We start from the raw sequence: 19,013 nt of genomic DNA, 5'->3' as shown, positions 1-19,013 counted from the left end.
ACAAAGCATGAATTTTCTTTGCAATTCTCCTCCTTCTTGCTCCTTCCTGCTCCTTCTTAACTGAAATCAAATGGGCATCTTTGTTTTCCAAAACCAGCTTAGCTGTTAGCTTGGACTGATAGTTTATGACTTCTTCAGCTATATCTATGAAACAGGCATGTTCCTTCTTTCCCCAACTGTGGTCTTGGGGAAAAGACTCCAAATCCAACTGTGGTCTTGGGGAAAAGACTCCAAATCTTCTCTCTGCTTGGTAGAATACTTGGTTTTGGTGCCAGTTTTTAGAACTTTTCTTGTTTAATGTTGCAGAGCAGCTTTCAAATCCAGCATAAAGTAAGTTTTCATAGACATAGAACTAGAATCAAAATGGAAAGAATTCTGCTTTCTGGGTAACATGAGGATGAGTGTTCCAAATGGAATATATTCCCCTCCCCATAAAATTCAGTTATGAGGTATTTGTCATCTTTGCAGATTGATAAACTGCTTCACAGGGAAAGTTACCAAAGTGATGTACAATAAGATAAGAGAAGAAAAAAGATAAAATAGAAAAGATTTCAAATTTAGCAAACTAAAAGCAAGAAGAAGAAGAAGAAGAAGAAGAAGAAGAAGAAGAAGAAGAAGAGTAGTAGTAGTAGTAGTAGTAGTTTGGATTTGATATCCCACTTTGTCACTTCCCTAAGGAGTCTCAAAGCGGCTAAAAATCTCCTTTCCCTTCCTCCCCCACAACAAACACTCTGTGAGGTGAGTGGGGCTGAGAGACTTCAGAGAAGTGTGACTAGCCCAAGGTCACCCAGCAGCTGCATGTGGAGGAGCGGGGATGCGAACCCGGTTCACCAGATTACGAGTCCACCACTCTTAACCACTACACCACACTGGCTCTATAAAACTATTGTTTGCAGCAAAACAAAAATAATAATCTTGTAGCATCATAAAGACTAGCAAATTTATTATGGCATGTTTGCAAAGACCACAGGCAGCTTCACCAAATGAAGGAAGTGTCAACTGGAAAGTGTGGCATGGAGAAACTCTGAATGAGACGTTGCTTTAGCAGTGAAGCAGCTCAGACTGGGAACTGATATAGATGCTGGAGGTCCATCCCTTGCCACCTGCTTCTATTTCTTACTCGTTACTCAGGCAATTCACAACTTAATGCACATTTAACTTGTGCACATTCAGCTTTATGAATTTGGCAAATTAAAAAATAAAATAAAAGTGGGCAAACAGGGGATGGGCATCAAGGAAAAACCCACACATTTGGCAATCTCACCCGCCACTGAACCCAATGTGTTTTGACCATACATGATTTTGGCCTTATGCACTATCCCGAAACCCTAACCCCTGTGTAAATTGAGAGTTGCCTGTAATTTATTTCTATGCTGCCTTTTGCCCACAAAAGGCTCATGAGATAGTTTGAAGTCTGGACAGGGCTGAACCCTGACAGTACTGCTTTTATGAGTTTGGCCAGCTTGAACACTTATATATCTAGCTTGATGTCTCTTATTGACTGAATGGGTAATTCACCTGGAGAGTGAGTCTGAGCACAATGCTCTTGAAAGCCTCCAGAGACACAGAAATGCCTATGAATTTCCACTTGAAAAATGAGGAACTGTCACAAACCAAAATCAAGAGATTTGGCTATCCCTAGTTTCTGGGCTGTCTTCAAAAGCAGCTCCATGTCCAATGCATTGCTGTCATGCATCATTCCAGGCTCTACATATTCCTTAGTTGTCACAAATCTATTTAACCTTGTTATCCTGGATATTCCCAAATATAAAGAAATGTCTGCTTTGTTGATTGATTGATGGTTCAGTTGAGGGGTTACAGGAGGGGGTAAATCCCACTGAGGCAGATCCTCAAAAGTGCCACAACTTAGTATAAGAAGAATTGTTCCCTAGACAACAGGCCCAGCCCTGGAAGCTGACCTAAGAGTTATGCAAAGAGTTCCTAGTTCTGTCTAAGTTGGCGAAGCAGGGGACTATGTTTGGTCAATGATCTCAACAGAGATGTCTCCTCTCTTGTGGTAGGACAAAGAAGGGAGGAGCTAGAAATGAGGTCAGCAGTCCTGAGCAGTCTAACTTCAGAAGGAAGGTCAGCACTGGTTAGGTCTAGGAAGCTTGGAGGTTCCACTTGCTATCCACCTTTCGCCCATGCAAACCCACCAGCCTTAATACAAGCTGAGCTGCATCCCAACACTTCCAACAGAAAAGGCAGCTCAGCAGCAGTGCTGTCCATAGGAAAAAACGACAACTGCCCCTCACCCCCCAGGCGGGATGAATTGCATTGAGTTTTGATCTGCGGTTACAGTCAACTTTTGGTAATGTGCTCAAATTACTTTAACGGCCTGCATCTGAAGGCGCCAAGTGGGTTTATGCTTTCACTTGTAGCCCATTATTTCTTTATTGATTTTTGCAGATCTACAGCTCTTTAAAATGTCATTAGGTGGATATAAAAAGGAAAATGCTGACGACAGCTCAGCTTACCCGTACAGCCAACTATGAGCTTTTAAAATATATAAATAAAATAAAATTTTTGTATCGCAAGTAGAGGGGGCTCGTCATTCTGCTGCTTTCAGCAATCCCCACAAACCATACCAATTCCTCCAAGTTTAGAAGGCCTCCCTGGCCACAGACATACCTAGTGTTTCAGGTACGTTATCTAAGCAATCTTCACAACAGTGCTGTAAGGAAGACCACTATTGTTCTCTCTCTGCCTCAAGAGAGCTCTTACAGGACACAGGCTTGTTGGACTTACAGCAGAGGGGACCTGGGTTCAAATCCCTGCTTAGTCAGTAAGTCGACTGCGTGGCCTTGGCCAGCCATAGTCTTTCTGACTGACTTATATTGTTGTCGTGAGGGTAAAGTAGTGGAGGGAGTCTATGAGCGAAAGGCTGAGCTCCTTGATGGAATTGCAGGGTAAAAATGTAATGATGCTCAATTTAAAAAATAATAGTTCAGATGGCCTAGGCTCAGGCTGAGAGATAGGAGAATAGGAGATTGGCTAAAGCTTCCTCATCAGCACATGGCTCCTAGAGATGAATTTGGTTTGCACTAAAACGCAAGCTTACCTAATTCGCACTTCCCAAAACCATACCTAAACCACAATTCAGTTATCGTTCAAAGTTCTATGGCTTTCACAAACTAGTTTTGCAATGAAAAAAATGTGTACAGAGGTGTGTCTACTAGGGGAAAGTGCCCAGTATTGTGGAATACTCTATTATACCCCACAAGTATCCTGGGGACAAATGGGATATCCTGTTTCCTCACATGAGAGCACCACAGCTATTTTGGGTGCTGTGATCTTGCACAGTTTTGTTCCGAGATCTCACCCTGAAAAAGTGCTCCTCTTCAAAAAAAGTGTATTGTGCAGTGCCATGCCAGTGTGGCCCTGAGAGAAAGCACAACTTTTGGGCTCTGTGATCTTGCGCTGGTCACATGACTCGTGCAGGAGCATGGGCAGGAAGACGTGTGTTCTGATTTTGGGACTCAATATGTTAGAAGGTATGCTCTGTCAATAGAGATTCAGCAGGCACCTTCTATTCCAACATTTAAATTCCTGCTGAAAACATTTATATTCTGTCAGGCTTATGCAGGCAGTTGAGAAGACCTTTCCATGATAGTTAGTCAATCTCTTATTTTAACTATTTAATATGGTTTTTATAGTATGGTTTCATGTACTATTGTTGTAATCCACGGTGATATTTTTAATGGATAGCGGTGTGGAAATATTTTTAAACTAACTAACTAACTAACTAACTAACTAACTAACTAACTAACTACAGTGGTACCTCGGTTTTTGAATGTAATCCATTCTGGAAGACTGTTCGAGTTCTGAAACATTTGAAAACCGAAAACTCAATAGCCGACAGCTAGGCCTCAGGGTCTTGCATTCAGGTGGAGCTGTGTGGCATGTTCAACTTCTGAGGCATGTTTGAAAACTGAAGCATTTACTTCTGCGTTTATGGCGTTCGAAAACCGAAATGTTTGTCAACAGAGATGTTTGAAAACTGAGGTACTATTGTAACTAATTGTAACCAACTAAAATTTTATACCTCATCCTTCCTCCCAAAGGACCCCAGGGTGGCAAACATATCAATAACAACATAATGAAAAACATTCCAAAAACAGAATACTAAGAATATGTTAAGAATACGTTAAAACTTCTCTCTCTTCCAGTAATTTCAGGGTTGCCAAGAACAGTATCATCCAGGCATCAAATGACTAGGTAGGCAGGAATGTTTTTCAGATTCCTCCTGAAAGTCAATAATGAGTGAGACAGATGCATCTCACAGGTAGGTCTGGGGTAGAAATTGGATTCAGTTCACATTTATAGGTGAGCTTGCCTAATTACCACAGTCTGAAACAACATGCAAACAGAAGCACAGCCATCCTTTAAAACGTGCACGTCTCCAAACTTAGAAATAGTTCTCCAGCCAAGTAATGTGGACAAAAATGCACATTACTGTAACACACAAAATGCAGTATATTAGCAGAACTTGCTGGAACATGTATGTACATTTGGCAACATGGCAACTACAGCCATACCTCATGTTACGTCCACTTCATGTTACATTCTTTCAGGTTACGTCCCGTGGTGACCCAGAAGTACCGGAAAGGGTTACATCCGGGTTTTGCCATTCGCGCATGCATAGAAGTGCAAAATAACTTCATGCACATGTGCAGAAGTGGCGAACCACTACCAGCGTGTGCGCAGATGCGCTGTTGGAGGTTGCGTTCTTTTCATGTTGCGAACGGGCCTCTGGAATGGATCCCGTTCGCAGCCAGAGGTACCACTGTATTAGGAAAAAAAGTGCTCTAAAAGACTATCATTATTTATTTATTTATTTATTTATTTATTAGTATTCTATAAAATTTATATTCTGCTCTTTTATATATATATAAAAACAAATCTCAAAACAGTTTACAAATAGAATAAAACAATTAGATATCTCAGTAAAAAAAGTTAAATTAGCTATTTTAAACACTGGACAAATACTTAAAATCAATCATAAACCAAAAAGAGATTAAAACACATATCTGGGTAAGCTTGCCTAAACAGAAACATTTTTAGCAGGCGCAGAAAAGAGTACAGTGAAAGTGCCTGCGTGGTGTCAATAAGCAGGGAGTTCCAAAGTATAGATGTTGCCACAGAAAAAGGTTGATTTCTTACAAGTGTGACATGAGAATTATGTGGCACCTACAACAGTGCCAGTTCTGCAAACCGAACCCTGGGGACATTTTTTGAATAAACAAATTGCAAACTGATGAGAAACTGAAATTGGCAGATCCGTTCATCCCTCCTTGTGTCTGAGATGAGATTTGAATGAGGCTCTTCCTGGCCTCCCATGATGCTCCACAAGCCAAGCGCAGGCCACCCACGGACACCAGATCAGCCCCTCCCCAAGCATTCAACTGTGGGTATGCAGATGGACACTCATAACAAGGACAAGTGGTGATGTAACTGGCTGTAGCAAAAAGCCTGCTCCTTTTCCTCACAGCCGTGAATGTTTATTTCCCCCAAGCGATCTCAATTTGATATCACTTTCCAATGCTGCAGACAAATCCTTAACCTTTTGGAAGTACTCTTTTATAATCCCACATCGCCGGCGAGTCTAGGCAATGACAAATTGCATTGTTAGACACAGTGATTTCCTCTCCCTCTGATCTGGCCACCTCAGGTTGCCAGCTCGCTCTCTGCCTACGTAGGGGCAGGAGGCCTGATATTCACCACAGTTTGCTCTTGACAAATGCCATTATACTGTCCTCTAAAAAAGGGACAGTCATTGGTCTGTGGCAAGGAAAGAGCCATTCGGATCAGCAGCACCAGAAGCTTAGCTGTTGAAAGTGATGGGGCAGAGGGGGTCTTGGGGTAATCTCAGAAGCATTAAAGCCACCTTTGCCAACTTGGTGCCTTTCAGATGCTTTGGACTACAACTCCCATCAGCCCCAGCAAACAGGTGTACAGCAAATCCGGGACTGTCCCTGAAAAATAGGGACACTTTGAGGGTCTGCTGCATCCATTTTGATGGATAAACGTGTTCATTTGGTCTAAAGCTGTGTTCATATTGTTCCTTCTTGACTGAACCCTGAGGGAAATTAGAGGGGATTACAAGAGCAGCCATGAAACTGTCACAAGACTATCACCAGCTTAAGAGCTGATGAGGCAAACTGAGGGAGGAAGAGGGGTCTATGCACAAGCTATTAGCCTGAAAAGCTGCCAACAAGCTTTTTGCTAATTGAGGTGCCCATGTTCAAAGATGGCACAGACCTCAGAACACCGGATGCCTGAGGATGTACAACAGGGAAGGGCCTGTTGCCCTCAGTAAGGTAACTGCCATCATTCCCTACTTGTGAGCTTCCCAGATGCATCAAGCTGGCCATTGTGAAAAGCAGGATGCTGGACTAGATGTTCCTTTGGCCATATCCATGCAGGGCCACACCAAACCATTTCCCCATCTGAGGCAAAGGACAAGATGACACACCCACCCCATATATATTTTTGAAATGGAAAAATAAGGAAGTTTTTTTTTAAATAAAAAATGCTACATTACAATACAGTACTACCTCGGGTTAAGTACTTAAATCGTTCCAGAGGTCCGTTCTTAACCTGAAACTGTTCTTAACCTGAAGCACCACTTTAGCTAATGGGGCCTCCTGCTGCTGCCGCACCGCCGAAGCACGATTTCTGTTCCCATCCTGAAGCAAAGTTCTTAACGTGAAGCACTATTTCTGAGTTAGCGGAGTCTGTAACCTGAAGCGTATGTACCCTGAGGTACCACTGTAAACAAATCCAAAAAAGATGGCTTCCTCCATTCCGTGTACAGAAGCTGATTGAGATGACAATTGAATCTTACTTCAGTACTAGAAAATTGTATCACAAGCAGACTGAGGGAGGGCAGACTGTGCAACACTTCTCTTCCAACAGAGGGGAATGGTCAGGAACTCAGCAGGAGGAGGAGTCAGGGGGCAGCTGTCATTACCCCACCCCAAGCTTCTTCCACCTGAGGCGCTTGTCGCAATATGCCTAAAGCTAAGACTGGCCCTGACTCCAGTAGGGCTCTTGCTCCCACAGGAGGCACTGATGGCCCCCAATCTGGCGCAGGAACCAACCCCCATGGCAGGTTGCCAGGAATGGATAAGACAAGGAAAAGTCCTTACCATCTGCTTTTCCAATATTTACAGAGAGAGGCTTGGGAATGCAGCCCCATGGAATAATGGCGTTGTTCTGAGTAAATCTCCACCCCCTTCTCTTCCACTTCTTCATTTGTCAACAGCACCACCACACCTATGGCTGCTGCTTAGGGCCATCTTTCTCCAAGCCCTTTGCTCTCCTACTTTTAAGGCTCGCTGGGTTCTGGGAGATGGTGGGTCTGGAATGCTTTCTAGTGATAACTTGTCAGCCAGCTGTTCCGGCTCTGTCTCCTCCTCCCTCTCTCCCATTATTTCCCAATGTTTCCTCTCATCTTCCTCTGAGCTGTGACCTCCCTCAACCCCCTGTTTTATTCTGAAGTGTCTTCTTCTTCTCTGGAAGGGTCAGGCTGGGGAGGCAGTTTCCACCATTCCTCTTCTGCCCAGTTCCTGACATCTGGAGGCCATCAGTACGTTTTTGAATACCAGTTGCTGGAAACCACCAGAGGGGAGAGTGCTGTGGTGCTTGGATCCTGCTTGTGAGTTTCCCACAGGCCCCTGGATATCTATGGTGAGAACAGGACGTTAGATCAGGTGAGCTTCCTTTTGTGTTCTGTTTAAGGTCTTCTGAAGTGTGGTGCAGAAGGACAACTTCAGCCGTTTGGGGTGAAACCTTCTGCAAAATGCTCCTTATCTACCGTATTTTTTGCTCTATAAGACTCACTTTTTCCCTCCTAAAAAGTAAGGGGAAATATGTGTGCGTCTTATGGAGCGAATGCAGGCTGTGCAGCTATCCCAGAAGCCAGAACAGCAAGAGGGACCACTGCTTTCACTGTGCAGCGATCCCTCTTGCTGTTCTGGCTTCTGAGATTCAGAATATTTTTTTTCTTGTTTTCCTCCTCCAAAAACTAGGTGCGTCTTGTGGTCTGGTGCATCATATAGAGCGAAAAATACGGTATTTTGATTTAGGGATATCCCTGTGGCTAAAAACAATGCCAAAGCTGTCATCCATGAAGAAAAACAACTCTTTGAGGTCTAAGAAAGAGGTATGTTTACTATTCTTATTTTAATAACTTAGAATCTATCCATTAAAAAAAAAAAGCAAACCCATTTATTCACATATCACAATGACTTGCGGCAGAGACTGTCTGCTATTTGTTAATTTATTTAGATTAGATGCCGGAATGAAAACCAAACAAACTGTCATCTTCAGACACACTCGGGCAATTAGAATGTTGCATGCATGATAGTTTTATAATTCAAATCAGAGAAACTTACTGAAGTCATAAATTAAGAAGCTCATTACATTCTCAATTGCGTTAATAGGAAAATTCAACTTACTGGTTTTTTAGTGAAGAATTTAATAATAAATCACTGAAAATGTGTCTTTGTCCCGTCCCCCCCATCGTCGTTTATTCTTAATGCTAAGATTGTTATGACATATTTGCTACCTCTCTTTGTCATTTAAAAGAAAAGGAAAAAAGAAAGGAAACATTCAAACTACAATTAAAGGCAGAAATTTGAGTGTTGCTAAGGAGGAGCTGAATAATCAGCCTTTTTCACATAGTCTGGAGATTTGCTTCCCACGCAACTGGGATATTGGGGAAAATAAGGACGTAAGAACAGCTTGCTGAACCAGGCCAATGACCCATCTTGTCCAGCATCTCGCAATGGCCACCCAGATGCCACAGGGAAACTCTCAAGCATGATTTGAGTATGAATGCTCTCTCCTAAAGTTGCTGACAGGGCTGGTACTCAGAGATAGACTATCTCTGACAGTGGAGGCAGATCATTTGTTGTTGTTTAGTCATTTAGTCGTTTAGTCGTGTCTGACTCTTCGTGACCCCCTGGACCAGAGCACGCCAGGCACTTCTGTCTTCCACTGCCTCCCGCAGTTTGGTCAAACTCATGCTGGTAGCTTCACGAACACTGTCCAACCATCTCATCCTCTGTCGTCCCCTTCTCCTTGTGCCCTCCATCTTTCCCAACATCAGGGTCTTTTCCAGGAAGTCTTCTCTTCTCATGAGGTGGCCAAAATATTGGAACCTCAGCTTCAGGATCTGTCCTTCCAGTGAGCACTCAGGGCTGATTTCCTTAAGAATGGATAGGTTTGATCTTCTTGCAGTCCATGGGACTCTCAAGAGTCTCCTCCAGCACCATAGTTCAAAACCATCAATTCTTCGGCGATCAGCCTTCTTTATAGTCCAGCTTTCACTTCCAGGTTGATGGTCATTGGTGCCTCCTGGAGGAGCGAGTTCTATAATTTAAGTATGCTCTGCTTGAATAAGTACTTCATTTTGCAAGTCCCACAGAAAACACATTTAACAATCATTTTTGTCCAAAGTTCAAAGTTTGGATTTGGCAGACCTGGAATACAAGAAGATGGAGTGGTTTTCACCAAGTCCCCCACTGAAGCTTCAAAACACCCACAATGCACTGCAACCATTTTATAGTTTGGAGACATGTGCATACCCTTCTGGCATCTTCTGTCTCACTCAGTCCTATTTCTTGCCCAACCCTTTGTGTTTTTTTGATGGATTTCACTTGCTAAAGTATTCTGAAGCCAAAGTCATAGGAATCCTGTCCTGCTGGCCACTGAAATGGTCTCCTGTAGGCTTTATTGACCCCACTTTCTCTTACAGCTGAGCAGATCAATTGTATCCCCCACGTGCTGCTGAACTCAGGCTGTAAATTGCAGACGACTCCCCAAGATGAGGCTCCATTTTTAAAGTAAACTGATGCTTAAATTACGGAACAAATAATTCTTAACCTTCTGCAGGAGGAAGATATTAAACAGAGGAGGTTGCGAGCCTTACAGCAGCAAGAGTTTAGCTTTAATTCAATTTGCCTCATTTCTTTGTGGTCTTTCTTAGACCTGTGAAACATGAATTCTAGTAATTAGGTACAAGTATAGGCCCTTAACACAAAGAAGTGGCTCCAAAAGTCTGTCAATTCACAATTTACCACAGCTCAGTGCTTTTTTCTTCTTCTAAAAAAATGTTTAGGGATACTCTCATTTTGACTCAAGAAAATCACCATTTTATAGTTCAAATCGGGAAAAATAAATACAGTAAATGGACAAAAGTATAAAGATTCACAAAACATTTAGGGGTATGCATACCCTTGCATTCCCTCAGAAAAAAAGCACTGCCACAGCCCCTATTCTCACTTGGTTTTCAGTGCAAAATTTCAAATTCAATATTGATATCTGTTGAAATAATAACAGTGGAAAATTCCTAATTGGCCAAGCCTGCTTTGCAATTCGGAACTCCAAAATCTAGCAAGAGATCTGTATGCGGAGAATTTTGGAATGTTCTCTACAAATTGGTGGCATTTGGTTGCGAAGTGGTTTGGGGGAGTTGCTGTAATATGCAGATACCATGAACCTGGGGCTCACATTTGCATTAAGAACAGCTTTTAATTGGGTGCAGCTAGAAGATGGACAGTTATTGCAGATGGATACTCCAGTCTACAGGCAAGGTGCCATTTTAGAAAATGACAGCTTTAATCCCACAACCCAGGGCTACATCTCATTGCAATACAAAGTGCTCCGGATATCGTTTCCGTGCTGTCGTAAAATAATTGCTTCCAGACAAGCGGCTCCCCATCTACCTCAGTCCCCATTTCCTAAACTTCCTGTTTATTGTTTGGGGTGACTTTACATCTCATTATTATGTGCTGCAGGTGTGCTCGGGATGATTAAAGCCCAGAAGCTGGCTTTTCGCCCAGCCTAGGATTTAAGTGGTACTTGCTTAATAGCACACGCTATTTCTGAGACTATAATAGCATCAACTCTCAAAGCATCTTCCTTCCCAAAGAAAATAAGCTGGATGTTGGTGAAAGTTCTCCAAGGAAAATGAGAGCTGCTTATTGCTGCCTTGCAGGGAAATTAGATCCTAGCTGAGTTCTAGGATTTCCCTTTTGGAAAACAATCACACCTCCTCTTGCCCATAACCCACGCAAATCAGACAACGAGGGGTGATTGTTTTTGCTGTAAAGGATTAATGTAGTTGGATTTCTTTCTTTCTTTTTTTAAAAGTTATATTGAATTCTTCAGTATACAGTGAACACAATCTGTTCTAAAATGTAGCTCCCCCCCCCCCTTTTTAAAAAGCTAATCAAGCACGGCAAATTTAGTTAGGATGCATATGGAGTTGCAGAATGATCAAATTGCAATTATCTTTTCTTAATATGCCAGCAATATTTAGCAATGATCCAAGGGTTAGGGTGGGGGAGTGGGCTGGGGTCTTAAAATAAATACTGTTAGTGTCCCAGTGATGTTCAAAGAATTGTAGAGTTGGAAGGGAACCAAAGGGTCATGTAGTCCAGCTGCTGAAATGCAGGAATCCCAGCTAAAGAATTCTTGACAGATGGCCAGCCAATCTCTGGCCAATCACAGTGCCCAATCAGTTTTCTCTGATAGCCCACAAGCAGGACATGGGGGCAACCACCTCCATCTCCAGGTAATGGTATATTTAGTGGCACCCTGCCCCAAAACTTGGTAATGCAAATAATAATAATAATAATAATAATAATAATAATAATAATAATTTATACCCTGCCCATCTGGCTGGGTTTCCCCAGTCACTCTGGGCGGCTCCCAGCAGAATATTATTAATAATAAAAAAGCGATAAAACGTCAAACATTAAAAACTTCCCTAAACAGGGCTGCCTTCAGATGTCTTCTAAACGTCAGGTAGTTGTTTATTTCTTTAACATCTGATGGGAGGGCGTTCCACAGTGCAGGCGCCACTACCGAGAAGGCTCTCTGCCTGGTTCCCTGTAGCTTCACTTCTCGCAGTGAGGGAACCGCCAAAGGATACAATGGATCAGTCTCTGTTTTGTACTTACAGCTATCTCTCTCCAGAATTTCTCAGTGAATCAGGTCCAGACCAAGTTTGTCCCCAGGTGTCATTGAAATAAATGTGGTTAATCATGACTAAATAAGTTTCACTGATTCTAGTAGGAGCCGTATAGTTAAAGCTATGGTTTTCCCAGTAGTGATGTATGGAAGTGAGAGCTGGACCATAAAGAAGGCTGATTGCCAAAGAATTGATGCTTTTGAATTATGGTGTTGGAGGAGACTCTTGAGAGTCCCATGGACTGCCAGAAGATCAAACCTCTCCATTCTTAAGGAATTCAGCCCTAAGTGCTCACTGGAAGGACAGATCCTGAAGCTGAGACTCCAATACTTTGGCCACCTCATGAGAAGAGAAGACTCCCTGGAAAAGACCCTGATGTTGGGAAAGATGGAGGGCACAAGGAGAAGGGGATGACAGAGGACGAGATGGTTGGACTGTGTTCGTGAAGCTACCAGCATGAGTTTAACCAAACTGCGGGAGGCAGTGGAAGACAGAAGTGCCTGGCGTGCTCTGGTCCATGGGATCACGAAGAGTTGGACACGACTAAACGACTAAACAACAACAACAAAGTAGGAGCCATGTGTAACTCTCCTAGCCTGGATCCAACCTACTGTCTTCATGTGACCATTGGATAAGCTTCAAGTCTGCCTTGATAGAATTGCAGATCTGTCATTATGAACTGACTGATATGAACTGAATTCTTAATGGTGTATGATACCACATATATAACAGCTTTGAGGAATTTTCTCCAGAACTGGTTTCAATAGAATAATGAAACACATCAATACAGATATGCAACCACCATACATTAGAGGTTCATGCCTAGAATTATTCTCCCATTTGATGTCTACAGAAGATCAATACCCTGCAACTCCGTCAATATCCTGTAAATTTTTGATAATAATCCTTTTTGTGAAAGGACAGCCACGAATAATCTTTCAAAGTCAGTTAGTAAGTAAAACTTATTGCTGTGACTTGCTGTTATAAGCAAACAGTGTATTAACCTGGGGGGTGGGCCTTGAAAGAGGATATATATATACTGTGTGTATGTGTGTGAGAGAGAAAGAGAGCTTTTTAGATGTTGTATTTAGGACCAGCCAATGTCCAGATCCTTCTCCCCCAAATATTCACCACACATATTTAAAGAAAAGCAGGATAGAAGCAAAGTTGGTGTGCTAAGTGAGCAGTTGGACATAAATGGAGAAAATGGGCTTCCAACAGCAAAGGTCAAAATGTTTGTCTGAATTTTGTGCTTGTTTCCTGTACATATTCTGGAAATACTCGGCGTGATTGATTTGTTATTTCTGTTCTTGTGGATGTGAAAAGAGAGGGCAAAACAAAACCAAAGAAACAACAAAAAACAACAGTTGAAGCGCACACACAAACACACTTCATTTTCAAGTAATGGATGGCTACAATGGCTATCGCGGATGTCTGAAAGAAAACAAAAAAATCCCAAAGCACCCCAGTCCCCAAATATATAGAGGTGAAAAGCATACAAATCAGGATTCAGGGTGGGCCTCCAAAGGTTTGATAGCCAGGTCGGGTCTGGGATAGTTTGAAGAACGGGCTGGTTCTGCTTAAAAGTCAGGAAATGCATGCATTGATGAAAATAAACCTTTGGCCCGTATTAAAGTGTCCTTTCTCTGTTCAAACAGCTGTAACATTTTAAGATCCTTGAAAAGCCACCTTCTCTGTTCTAAACAATCCCTGGCCCAGAAGGCGATGTCATAACAGTTCTTGGGGGGGGGCAGGAGGCTCTTCCTCACTGTAACCGTTCCATCAGTCTGCGGCAGAGGAGAGAAGGAAATGGATACAGGGCCAATAAATCACTGGAACTGAGAGACCAGCCATTTGGGAAGTCTCCTGTCCTTGAACTTTTCCAGTTTAGATGAGCATAAGAAGAACTTGTAACTAAATAGGAATGGGCAAAACTGTCGATTTTAATTTCTCTTGACTTCTCATTTTTCCAGTATTCGGTTCTCCACATTTGCACACCAGTTTATGATTTTTCATTTTTTAAAGTCCTCATGAAAATTAATCAGCAATTTAGTATGAATGTCTTTATATATCTATCATCTGCGGAGGGCCTTCTGGCGGTTCCCTCGCTGCGAGAAGTGAGGTTACAGGGAATCAGGCAGAGGGCCTTCTCGGTAGTGGCACCCGCCCTGTGGAACGCCCTCCCATCAGATGTCAAAGAGAAAAACAACCACCAGACTTTTAGAAGACATCTGAAGGCAGCCCTGTTTAGGGAAGCTTTTAATGGTTAATAGACTATTGTATTTTAATATTCTGTTGGAAGCCACCCAGAGTGGCTGGGGAAAGCCAGCCAGATGGGCGGGATATAAATAAATTATTATTATTATTATTATTATTATTATTATTATTATTATTATTATTAATCTATCATCCATCTATGCAATTTTTGCCCAACTGATACTTTTTGTAAAGCTTACTTCCCCTAATATAATGCATTTTTGCATGCTATTTTTGCTAACATATGCATTTTAATGCACAGTTTCCTTTGTATGTTCATTCATGTACACGTTAGTTGGCTGGATAACTGCATTGCAAAATGTGGAGATGTGCACATTTTTAAGGGTGGCTGTGTTTCAGTTTGCACATTGCTTTTGAAAGTGAGTGAATGCAAACAGATTTGAATTTCTTTCCCATCCATATTTTTAACTAAGCACTTGAACTTGAGTTTGCTTTCCCCCTCCTCCTTCCAAATATGATTTGCTTTATTACCCTTACGGAAGAAAATGCAGCTTCAACTCACGTGATTCCGCTGCCATTTATCCACACAGAGCTTGCTAACAAATAGCAACATGGACAACTGCCAGGCATTGTGGCTGAGGGATGCTTTGACACTTTCTCTGCAAATTTGTCACTTTTTAAAAAAATGTGACAGAGCCATCCCCGTCAATGAAAGAGTTGGATGTTCACAGCATGGATTCCTCATTACATGATTTCTGCATGGAGGCAGCAACGTAATCACAGGCAAGGAAGCGGCTTTCTATGCATTGCACACTGTGCAAGTCGTCAGAGAGCCCGGAATATATGGATCAATTACTGACGTTTGTGGGTACCATTAGGCTGTCTCAGAGTGTGCCATAAAAGACTTCCACCATGAAAAAAAAAATTAAGGCAATTTCCCCCAGAAGCCCCATACACATTTTGCTTTCTTCCCCCCTAGTGACTCAAGTATCTGACTTTTGAAAGGCCTGTGACAGTTTCATAAATGGCAAAAAGCCCCCTAGAATGTCATGACCTTCTTTTTAATTTCAAACTACGGCACAAGCCTCTGCTGCCTGCAATTAACAGGGAAAGGAAAACGGCACCTCAGAGATGGCACTTCAGTACTTGAATGCTGCTTCCATGCTCCCAATAGCAGGTGGGAAGAGAGAGAGAGAGAGATGGTTTGGTGCACCAAAGAGAGTAAGAATTTTCCCCAGACTCTTTTCCTGAGGAAAGGTGGATGCTTTAAACAACTTGCATGGAAAGTGTTCTTTCATTGAACCCCCTTTTTCCCATTTGATGATTTTGGTGTGGTGCATCTGCCTCATTCTGTCTAATGGTAGGACCAGCACTGTCCATTTCTATGGCAGCACCCTGTTAAAGATTTCACCCCACTGGTCCCGCATAATATCACTGTATTTCTGCACCAGGCTTTGCTCTCTATCCTGTTAAGTCTTAAGCTGTTATATTGGGTTAGTTTATCTGCCTCATTTTATATACAATGATTTAACCTTTCTAATGATGTATTTTGCTTCTTGAAGTTACAATTATTTGCAATTGTTCCAAAGAGATATTTTGAATTACAATGTTTATATTGTTGCTCATTTGACATATTGAGAGTCTCTTTGGGTACAATTCTGTGGAAAAGCAGCAAACGAATGATGAAGTGGAAGCACTCAGAAACTTGGGAGGAAGTAATCATGTTCTCCTGGGTTTCAAGATACAGAGGCAAGGGAAATCAGGTCTACTTTCTGGTGGGGCCGGGTTGCGGTCTGGCACCCTAGCAACTCCCCTCAGCGTTGGGGCGGGACAGTGTCCCGCGTCACGCTGGGAGAGACCCTGTTCACATCAGGATGCCAGGTAGCCAATCAGCTCGCCTGGGGTGTGTGGCCAGGGACAATTTAAGCCTCAGCACGACTCTGAGACTTCCTCTTTTAGCCTCATGCCACGGATCTCCTGCCCTCCCTCCCTTTTTTCCAGGTTGCATCATTGGCCTTGCTATGGACTTTGGTTGGTCGCCATTGAGGGGCCTGGTAGGACTTTTTCCACTTGGCAAATTGGCATCAGCCACTTGGTTTTTGCCTACCTCATAGCAATTGTCACAACTTTGTAAGGTTTGGCAGTTAGGCATTGGAATAGTGATGTGTGGGGGAGGGGAGGGGAGGCCATCACCTGCCCCTCCATACTTAAGGATATTCCGCTAAAGGAATCCAGGGGTATGGATCTTGTCTGAAGCCTGGGGAGGGGCTAGGGCCATGCCACGACCCCATCGGGAACCCAGGGGATGTTCGAGTCAATCCACATCGGTGGGGCTCCCTCTACTGGAGGTTTACCCTTACCAGTCTTCCTGAAAGGTGGGCAGGAGTCAGATATACATTGATGCCAATGCCTAAGCCAATACCGCTGACATTCTGTAACCAATAAAGTTGTGGCCTAAATTCTGCCCATTAACATTTAACCTAAATTTATGTGTCCTTGTGCCTTTCTTCTCCTGGGGGTGGCTTGGGGGCATTGACATGCAAAACTGAGTGTAGTTGGACATGAACTCTGGACTTTAAGAAGGCTAATTTCGAAAAGCTGAAGGAGCTACTGGATGTGATCCCATGGTCAGAAATACTCAGTGAGAAGGGAGTCCAAGAAGGATGGGAGTTTATAAAAGGAGAAATATTGAAGGCCCAAACACAGACAATACCAACAAGAAAGAAAAGTGGGAGGCATCTGAGGAAATGGGCGTAGCATCATAAAGAGGTTACAGATAAACTGAGAGTTAAGGGCATGTATAAGAAATTTAAGAAAGGGGAAATCACAAAGGAAGAATATACACGAGTAGCCAACAGTTGCGGGGGGGGGGGGGGGGAAGGTAGGCTGGCTAAAGCTCAGAAGGAGCTCAGGCTTGCAAGAGAGGTCAAAAATAATAAAAAGGTTTATTCGACTATATCCAAAGTAAGAGAAAGAGCAAGCAAGTGGTAGCTCCCCTGTATGGGGAACAATTAGAAATGCTATTGGGTGACAGGAATAAGGTGGAACTACTCAACACCTACTTTGCTTCTGTCTTCACCCAAAAGGAAAGAAGAAGAGTTTGGATTTGATATCTCGCTTTATCACTACCCAAAGGAGTCTCAAAGCGGCTAACATTCTCCTTTCCCTTCCTCCCCCACAACAAACACTCTGTGAGGTGAGTGGGGCTGAGAGACTTCAGAGACGTGTGACTGGCCCAAGGTCACCCAGCAGCTGCATGTGCAGGAGCGGAGACGCGAACCCGGTTCCCCAGATTACAAGACTACCACTCTTAACTGCTACACCACACTTGCTCTCTAGTGATGCCCAACCTAGTGATAACAGAATAAATGATTTAAGGAGGGAGCTGCAGCCCAAGATAGGAAAAGAGGTAGTAAGGGAACACCTAGCTACTTTAAATGGATTCAAATCTCCAGGGCCTGATGAGCTGCATCCGAGGGTACGAAAGGAGCTTGTGGATGTAATTTCAGAGCCTTTGCCTATTATCTTTGAGAATTCTTGGAGAACAGGTGAGGTCCCTACAGACCGGAGGTGGGCAAATGTTGTCCCCATCTTCCAAAAAGGGGAAAAGGAAGACCCAGGTAATTACCAACCAGTGAGCTTGACATCGATACCAGGGAAGGTCCTAGAACAGATAATTCAACTGTTGGTCTGTGAGCATTTAGCAAATGATGCTGTGATTACTAAAACCCAGTATAGGTTTCTCAAAAATAAGTCATGTCAGACCAATCTGATTTCTTCTTCTTCATGGAATTACAAACTTGGTGGATCAGGGAAATGTGGACATAGCGTATCTTGATTTCAGTAAGGCTTTTGACAAAGTCCCCCATGATATTCTTGCGAGGAAGCTGGTAAAATGTGGGTTGAATGAGGTTACTGTTAGGTGGATTTGGAAAAACTTTCTGACAGTAAGAACTGTTCAACAGTGGAGCTACAAGAGGTGGTGGATTCTCCTTCCTTGGAGGTTTTTAAACAGAGGTTGGATGGCCGTCTGTCATGGATGCTTTAGCTGAGGTTCCTGCACTGCAGGGGGTGGACTGGATGACCCTTGGTGTCCCTTCCAACTCTAAGATTCTGTGATTCTATGAATGGGTCTCTCTGCTCCTCCATTCTGCACAGTGTATAGAATTTGTCCAAAAATACTAGCCTGAAATCCAGTGGTTGCTTACGTGCCTCGTGTCTAAGTCACAGCCCGGTTATTGATCTCCCCTCTTATGAGAAATTCAAGCTGTAGCTTTTGGCTCTTGCTGTCAGCTGCCCTGGAGAATGCAACATGATACTTATTTGAAAATGGAAATAATGAATCCAAAAAGAAACTGAACTGACTTTGTTCTTTTCCCAGCTGTACCCTGTGGAGGTGTCTAGAGAAGGAAGTATTAAAGTTACTAAAAATAATTTCAGCGCCGGGGTTGGTATTATCCTCTGGGACCACTGTAGTTTGCAGAGCTACACTGAGGCTTAACCAGGAAGGCCTGGTTTTTGCCTTCCATTTCCACAGAGCCAGACAAGCTAGCATTGAGGAAATAACCAGAATGAACATGACATACATCCTTTTAGGAAATATATTTGCTCCTGAAAGATGGCAATGATAACCATGACTTCATTTCAGAACTCAGTTTGGAGTGTGGATAAGGATGGACAAATCTGCCAAGTTTAGTTGTTCTCTGCTTGTCATCTTTCCAATGTAACGTTCAGTTTTCCCTATTTCCGCATCAGTTTGTGATTTACTCATTCATTTTTTTAAAAAAGAAATTTGCATGACAATTTGCACCTG

At 42.9% G+C, this 19,013-nt stretch overlaps 1 protein-coding gene and 1 long non-coding RNA gene across 2 annotated transcripts in view; one reads left to right on the top strand and one right to left on the bottom strand.

Annotated features, from left to right (window-relative positions):
* Positions 1 to 19,013, bottom strand: part of CHST8 (carbohydrate sulfotransferase 8) — a 240,305-nt gene that overhangs the window by 23,486 nt on the left and 197,806 nt on the right. The window lies entirely within an intron of this gene.
* LOC307222926 lies at positions 7,692 to 14,846 on the top strand. The gene is made up of 4 exons (XR_013841911.1): positions 7,692 to 7,715; positions 8,091 to 8,167; positions 9,764 to 9,851; positions 14,791 to 14,846. It is a non-coding gene; the product is annotated as an uncharacterized lncRNA (long non-coding RNA).

This window comes from Podarcis cretensis (genome assembly GCF_951804945.1).
Source record: "Podarcis cretensis genome assembly, chromosome: 8".
Lineage (NCBI taxonomy): Eukaryota > Metazoa > Chordata > Lepidosauria > Squamata > Lacertidae > Podarcis > Podarcis cretensis.
The sequence above is the reverse complement of the archived record's forward strand: the minus strand, read 5'-3'. Positions and strand labels throughout refer to the sequence as shown.